This window comes from Ovis canadensis, chromosome 13 (genome assembly GCF_042477335.2).
Source record: "Ovis canadensis isolate MfBH-ARS-UI-01 breed Bighorn chromosome 13, ARS-UI_OviCan_v2, whole genome shotgun sequence".
NCBI lineage: Eukaryota > Metazoa > Chordata > Mammalia > Artiodactyla > Bovidae > Ovis > Ovis canadensis.
Window position 1 is genome coordinate 72,438,245 of NC_091257.1, and position 7,088 is coordinate 72,445,332.

General features: G+C 53.1%; 1 long non-coding RNA gene across 2 annotated transcripts; it reads right to left on the minus strand.

The window, feature by feature from the left end:
- Positions 1 to 728: 728 nt before the first annotated feature.
- Positions 729 to 5,824, minus strand: LOC138417594 (uncharacterized). 2 transcript variants are annotated; one of them, XR_011248217.1, is made up of 4 exons: positions 5,495 to 5,824; positions 4,900 to 5,092; positions 3,534 to 3,675; positions 729 to 2,863 (listed from the first exon to the last, which is right to left on the minus strand). It is a non-coding gene; the product is annotated as an uncharacterized lncRNA (long non-coding RNA). The 2 variants fall into 2 exon arrangements; XR_011248216.1 differs by lacking the exon at positions 729 to 2,863 and having other exon boundaries at positions 3,278 to 3,675; positions 5,495 to 5,815.
- Positions 5,825 to 7,088: the final 1,264 nt, after the last annotated feature.

Consider the following 7,088-nt stretch of genomic DNA (forward strand, 5'->3'; position numbering starts at 1 on the left):
GACAACTGTGGACGATTGAGCACAGACTGTGTGGATAGGATAATAACATTGCAGCCACCTTCTATTTCCTGAACTTGATCTTGGCCTGGGGACTACGTGCACGTAAGCCCTTATTTTCAGGAGACACTTTGAGGTATTCAAGATCACCACGCAACTTTCTCTGAAACAGCAGGGCAATGATGACTGAGTGACACGTGGAGAGGGAGGTTAAACAAACTGGGACGTGTTAAGAGTTGGTGAATCTTTCCAAACTTAGAAATGAGGACTCTTGCGACATGTCTCTTAGTTTGTTAAGTTCTTTCTGCTCCAAGTTGAATGACCACATCCTTCACACCTGCGTCTGCTCCAAACTTGGCTGCCCCCAAGGTAAAGAGGAGACAGTGTAAATCTATGAAGAGAAATATGCATGTGCTTAGCAGTATTTTTCACAAAGTAAAAAATATACAGCAGGTAGGGATAAATTCAGAAGTTGAGTTTTCCTGTTTTTTTTGGCTGTGCTTTGTCTTAGTTGCAGCATGTGAGATCTATTTCCCTGAGCAGAGAGTGAACTCAGGTCCCCTGCATTGGGAGAGTGGAGTCTTAGCCACTGGACCATCAGGAAAGTCCCAGAGGGTTGGGATTAACAGATAAACACTACTATATATAAAATAAATAACCAACAAGGACCTACTGCACAGCACAGGGAACTCTACTCAATAGTTTGTAAAAAACTTTACAGGAAAATAATCTGAAAAAGAATAGATATTTATTTAAAAAAAAAAGAATCACTGTGCTAAACACCTGAAACTAACACAATATAGTTAAATATATATTATGAAATACACACACACACACACAGAATGAGCCTTTCAGCACCCACGGATGTCACCCCACTTGCTTTTACTCCTTTCTCTTCCCTTGGTGCCCCCACCTGCCCTCCCCGCCCTCCCCCGGCCTGGCAGGCCCCTGCGTCTCTGAGGCCAGGGCAGGAGACAGACCCTGGGGGGTCAGGGACACCCCCCTCCTCCGGTGGCCCCAGAGCTTTGGTGGCACTTTCCAGTGCTCAGCCTTGTTTGCTCATCACTTATATTCCTGCCTTATCTCCCCAACAGCCTGAGACTTGCTGCATCGCTTCACCTTCAAGTCCCCAAAGTGCCTCAGTCAATGTTTGCTGAGTGCAGACCAACAGCTGGGCGAGGGTGAGCAGCCCCACTCAGAAAGGCAAGCTTCCCCAGAGCCAATAATGTGTTTACTCAGGAGTGTGTCCTAACGGGCGGGGCGGGACTCCTCCTTCCCTAGGAAGTGGTCCAGGCTGACTGTTTGAACGGTTCCAGGGAACAGGGATGGTATGTCAAGTCAGCACAGACCTACTTTGGAAAGTTACAGGGGGCAGTGGGGGGCAGAGCTGCTGGGAGGGTCTGAGGGGTGTCCTCCACCTGTGTTTTCACTCCATGCCAGAGGAATGTGGGCGCCCCCAGCCTCCACCCTGGAGCCACCCTCCTTGGGTCACCTGAGTTTGCCAGCATTTCAGATGAGCGCTTAAAAAGTTTTTCTGTTAATGGTGGCAAAAAGGGGGAAGAAGAGGAACCCTGTTTGCTCTGATTCCAGTGGGGCCAGTGATGTTTACTCAGCCTGGGCGGCATGCGCTGTCAGGGGTGGGGGCTAATGGTGAGGGGGTGCAGATTCCAGGCAGGGAGGCTGGGACTGGGGGCCTACCTCCCTCAAACCTGGAAAGCCCAATAGTGGTCCCAAGGCCCAAGTCTGAGGTAAGGACTGAGCAGCGCTCAACCATTGCACCGGCAGTGTTTTTCAAGTCAGCTTCACATGATGGAAGGCAGCGATGCAACTGACTGTGTAGATGCCACTGTCTCCCGGGCCTGGGTCCTGAGCGCCTACTGTGTGTCTGGCCTGAGCTGCTGCTGGCACAGGAGTTAGCATGTCGGGTAGCACCAGGACATGCGGCGGGGCTGACACCAACCTGTCTCTGCCCCTTTGTCCTTATTTATGAAGGTACCCGCTCCCCTGGGGAACACGCAGCCCTCTGGCTGCCAGGTTATCAAGAGCCAGTGAGGCGGTGAAGACACAATGGCTTTCTCAGGCCCCTAGGAGTGCCCCCTTCCTGACACACAGGTGAACAGGCCCCCCTGGGAGACCAAAGGTCTGCGCTCCTGCCAGGCAGAAGGTGACCCCTTGCCCTGAAGCACAGCAAGGGGTTTAAAGCGGCCATCCGTGATGAGTGACAAAGCCATCTTCTCCCCCGAGAAGGGCTGTGACAAAGGCAGGTGACAGTGATAGGGCCTGAACTGAGCTCCAGGGGGGCAGAGGGCAGGAGTCCCCTGCATGCCGGGGGCGACCCCATGCACCTGAGAACCCTGGAGATGATTAAGCACCCTCAGGCCAGCCCTTCATTGTGAGGAGCAGCCCTTGGCAAGATGCTATGGCAGTAAGCCCCTTCCTGGATGACACTCGGGTCTATTATGGGAACAGGACCAAGATGATAAGGAAAACCAGTGTCATCAAGAAACCCCACATCAGCTGCTCCCAGACTTCCTGCAGAGGTGACTCCCGTGGTCAGACAGAGCTCTCCGCATCCTCCACTTGGAAAATGAACTTCAAGTAGGAGAAAAACAAAGTTCTCAGAGAATTCATTGATTTCATCCCCCCCGAGCTTCTACTTCTGAGCACATCAAAGTTCCTTGCATAACTTAGAGAAGACTGGTGAATTGCAATGTTTGCTTGTGATTCAGAGGCAGAAATTTTTCCAAATGTCTTAGTAAGAAAATGACATCGGAGGGGCCATTAGGAGTGACTCAGCGGATGTGGGCAGATCATCAGATGAACTGAGTTCCACTTGCTTGTACTCTCCTCCTCGTGCATTCTCCTACTGTAAAAGAAAGTTCTGGGAGAATGATTAAGTAACTGAAAGGAGAGAAAAAGTAACCAAGAAACTAGTTACTGTTTTTCTTTAAGCCAGGCTGCCCAGCTCCACGGAGGAGTTTGAGACCTTCTCTCCCTTGGGTGCCCCATGCCGACGGCTCCCCATCCCTCTCCAGCCTCACGTCCAAAGTGGGGATGATATGCCGTCTCTTGGGTACATTGAGAATCAGCGTCCTGGGCTGTGGCACCTCTTATTTGCAGGAGGAAACACACATACACACACACTTCCCGTGACCCACCATGATTCTGAGGTGTACGGAAATATTAACCTTCTCGCTCATATCTCTCCCATCTCCCAAGGTGTGCAGCTCCTGATAAGCCATGTTCAGTGGCAGAAAGAGAGATAAGCACAACACGGATGAAATCAAACAAAAATATATATTTCCTCAAGCCCAGTGTTTGTCCAAGCAACCTCCGTTGTACAAGCCTCAGAAATCTATTTGTTTAACCGCCAAATGTTGGCTGAGTACTCTTTGAGGAACTCAGAAGAGCTTGAAGGACCTCAGAAATGCAGGAAATGTGGTTCCTGGCCTCCAGGCAGGAGAGACTCACGTGCCAAACCTCCCTTCTCTGTCCTTTACCGAGTGCTCTGCCACCATCTCTCCTGCTGCACCCACCTCCAGTCAAAGGTCTGTAGAGTCAAAGCTGTGGTTTTTCCAGTAGTCATGTATGGATATCACAGTTGAACCATAAAGAAGGCTGAGTGCCAAAGAGTTGATGCTTTCGAGTTGTGGTGTTGGAGAAGACTCTTCAGAGTCCCTTGGACAACAAGGAGATCAAACCAGTCAGCCCTAAAGGAAATCAACCCTGAATATTTGTTGGAAGGACTGATGCTGAAGCTCCAATACTTTGGCTACCTGGTGCAAAGGGCCGACTCACTGGAATAACCCCTGATGCTGGAAAAGATTGAGGGCAGGAGGGGAAGCGGGGGGACAGAGGATGAGATGGTCAGAAGGCATCACCGACTCAATGGACATGAATCTGAGCAAGTTCCTGGAGATAGTGAAGGACAGAGGAGCCTGGCGTGCTGCAGTCCATGGGGTCACAAAGAGTCGGACGCAACTCAGTGACTGAACAACAAGTCAGGGGATGGTTCTTTCATTTGGTGGAAGAGACTGAAGCTCAGAGAGGGACCTGACAGGTTAACACATGTCCCAGGATGACATGGCAGAACCAGAGATGGTTCTAAAAAGATGACTCCAGGTGTGGAGAGGCAGATCGGCCAGACAGCCTTTAGCCAGGCCTCCTCACCTCTGGTCCATAACTGGGTCCTGCCAGCGCTGCCACCCATCTCAGCATCTCTCCAGCAGAATCAGTGACCCACCACCAGCAGCAGCTCTCTCGCCCACAACCGCAATAGCCTCTAACTGACCACCACCCCCCAGCCTTCCATCCTTCCATCCTTCCTCCCAGAGGGAGCTCATAGAACATAAAGACCTCACCACTGCTCCCCAGGAAACTAGCGGCCACCGGGTTAAAACCACCCCTTTTACCGCAGCTGATATATTGTTCCGATTGATGGGGAAACCCCTGGGGTGAGTGGGAAGCAGGGAGGGAGCCAAAGGAGGCGGAGACACAGGCCTGACCCAAGGAGGGAGGGACCAGGGAGGGCTGGGTGGGACCTGGTGGCGGAGGAGGAGCCCTGCACTTGAAGACAGTGGCCTTTGGGAAGCAGAAAGCTGGCCTTAGATCCCAGAGCGCAGCAGCTGAGAGGTGCGTTTACAACCCAGGGACCTCGCCCAGCCTCCTTCTTCTCCAGCCATCTCTGAGGCCACTTGGCCACGCCTACCCAGAGTGCCCGCCTTTCGAGGTCCTTGCACATGCTTGAAAAGTCCAGCACTTTTCATAGCGGCATCCTCGTCAGTCAATCCCAACTCACAGGATGGCTAAGAGAACCACCCCAGAGCAAACTCCCAGAGGCCCCGTCTCTGAATCCAGCTCTTTCTACTTGGACACCCTTCCTGTTTCCACGTGGCCCCTTACCAGAATGTCCACTCCTGGCAGGCAGGGACTGACACTCCTGTGTCCCCAGGGCTGGGACAATGACGTGGCACATCCTAGGTTCTCAGTGTGCTTGCCAACTTCCCTTCTGGGTCCCAGAAGACTGGATCCGGTGCAAGAGGCAGGCCACGCTCCAAGGGCTCCTGGGCAGGCTCCTGGGTGGGCCTGATGGGACCTGCCGGGTGGACAGTGGGAGGCATGCTCTCAGGGTGAGACTGACAGGCCGGTCTCACAAATGTGACCCCCAGGAGGCGAGTCCCCTCCCAAGCCAGCCTGTGTGACCAGGATGTGGTGTCAATGGCATTTGGGGACCACATTCACAGCACAGGGTCATCTAACTGAGTGACTGTGTGGACAGAGGAACAGCTGGTGAGGGACCCATGCTGCCCACGAGCCAGACATGCCTCCCAGCACACCAGCACCCATCACAATAAAGGCAGTATCCAAGACCTGGCTCAGCCTGGGAAGGTGAGAGAATAGGAAGTGTCTGCCGTCTGCCGTGGAGGGCAGGCAGCATGGTATGAGCCAAGAAGGAGGAGAGGGCTCAGAGGCAGGTCCACAGTAAGTGAAAACTCACCTGTGTTCTTCCTGTGCAAGTGGGCAGGCTGGGTCGGCCCCAGCCTGGCTGTAAAGTGCAAGATTTCTTTATCAGGACAAGGGGACAAATCAACCTTATTTTTAGAAATGAATAGGCTTTTGTGTCATGGCGTTGCATCACGTGTTTGCCAGGAGACTTTATGGGGCAATAAAAAAGAACAGCCTAGATTCAAACTTGCCACCCATGAACCTCAGTCTGAGTATAGGTCTCTCGTCCTCTTTGGAGCCTCAGTCTCCCCACCTGTAAAATGGGTGATAGCATCTGATTCCCACCTCACAGGCTTGTGCCAAGGATCAAAGGAGAGAAGACTTTCCCAGACAGGAGTTTTCTAGACTGACTTTGTATCTGCCTTCAAGCACGTCTGAGCGGCAGGGACGAATCAGTTACTCAGTTACAGGCCGGCTCCCTGAGCCTCTGTCCCAGGCAGATAAGACAAGTCATTATCCACAAAACACCCTCCCAAACACGCAGAGCACTGGTGGCATCAGGAAGAGACAGAGCTTTCATATCCGCAGGGTCCCCAAACCTGCAACTCAGGTGCACCTGCTCTGGGGAGAGACAAGCAGATGGGTGGGGCGGCCAGTCCAGCAACTCCTTCCTCTCTGCAGTCCCAGCAGGTTTTGAGTTTCATCGGTGCACCTTCAGAGAGCTCCTGGAGTCAAATGCCCTCCCCTCACAGCAGTGGCCAGAGGTAGGGCCCCTCCCTCAAGAGACCACAGCACTGAGGGACTCCCAAAGTGACGCGGCCAGCTCATCCCTCAGAGCTGGGAGCCAGGCAGACGTATATCTGTGGACCAGAGCCAACTTCATGGGGAAGAAACGGCCCAGAGGCTTGACTCCACGTGGTGCACGCATCACAGGTGCTGAAGAGGCAGAGCGGGTCACAGGAGAACTCACTCGCTTCTTCTTGCCTTGCAAGTTGTGGTTTCAAATGTCTGGCCTCCCTCCCCGCTCCACCTGCTAGATTTTCCCATCATCCTCTGAGTCTGCATAGCTTCCAGGGCAAGGAAACCCTGGTACACTACCTGTCAGCCTGAGAATGTCACTGTCCCTCCCTTTAACCTGCCTTCTCCAGGGCCCAGTGCGTGACCACTGCCCCACTCTGACTCTTCTTCAGACCCTGGCCTATGGAGGTTGTATCATCAGGCAGGCCCAGCTCCAGAATGTGCAGCTCAAAATGAAAATGGGGGCCTTGGCAGACCAGCATCTCACCAAGTGCTCAGGGCCCTGTTGAAGTCAGGTGTCACACGCCCACGACACCAGCCCTGACCATCATAATACGGATGCACGTGGGCCTCCTACGAGAAGCCCAGAACACCTTCAGAGCATCCAGGTCCCCCAACACTGCAGGAACAGAAGAGCTTATAACCTGGCACATTTCCACCCAGCGTCAGGGATGCAGCCCCAGACCTCATAGCACTCCCCTGAGGTGGGGCCGAGGGGCCATCTGTGTCCCGTGTTGCACTTCTTGGGCCCTGACCATCTGTTGGCACTCGGGAGGTCCCCACAATATTCATCACCCTACAATGACCACTGTGGTCATTCTTCAACAACTATGAGCGTTTATGATTTT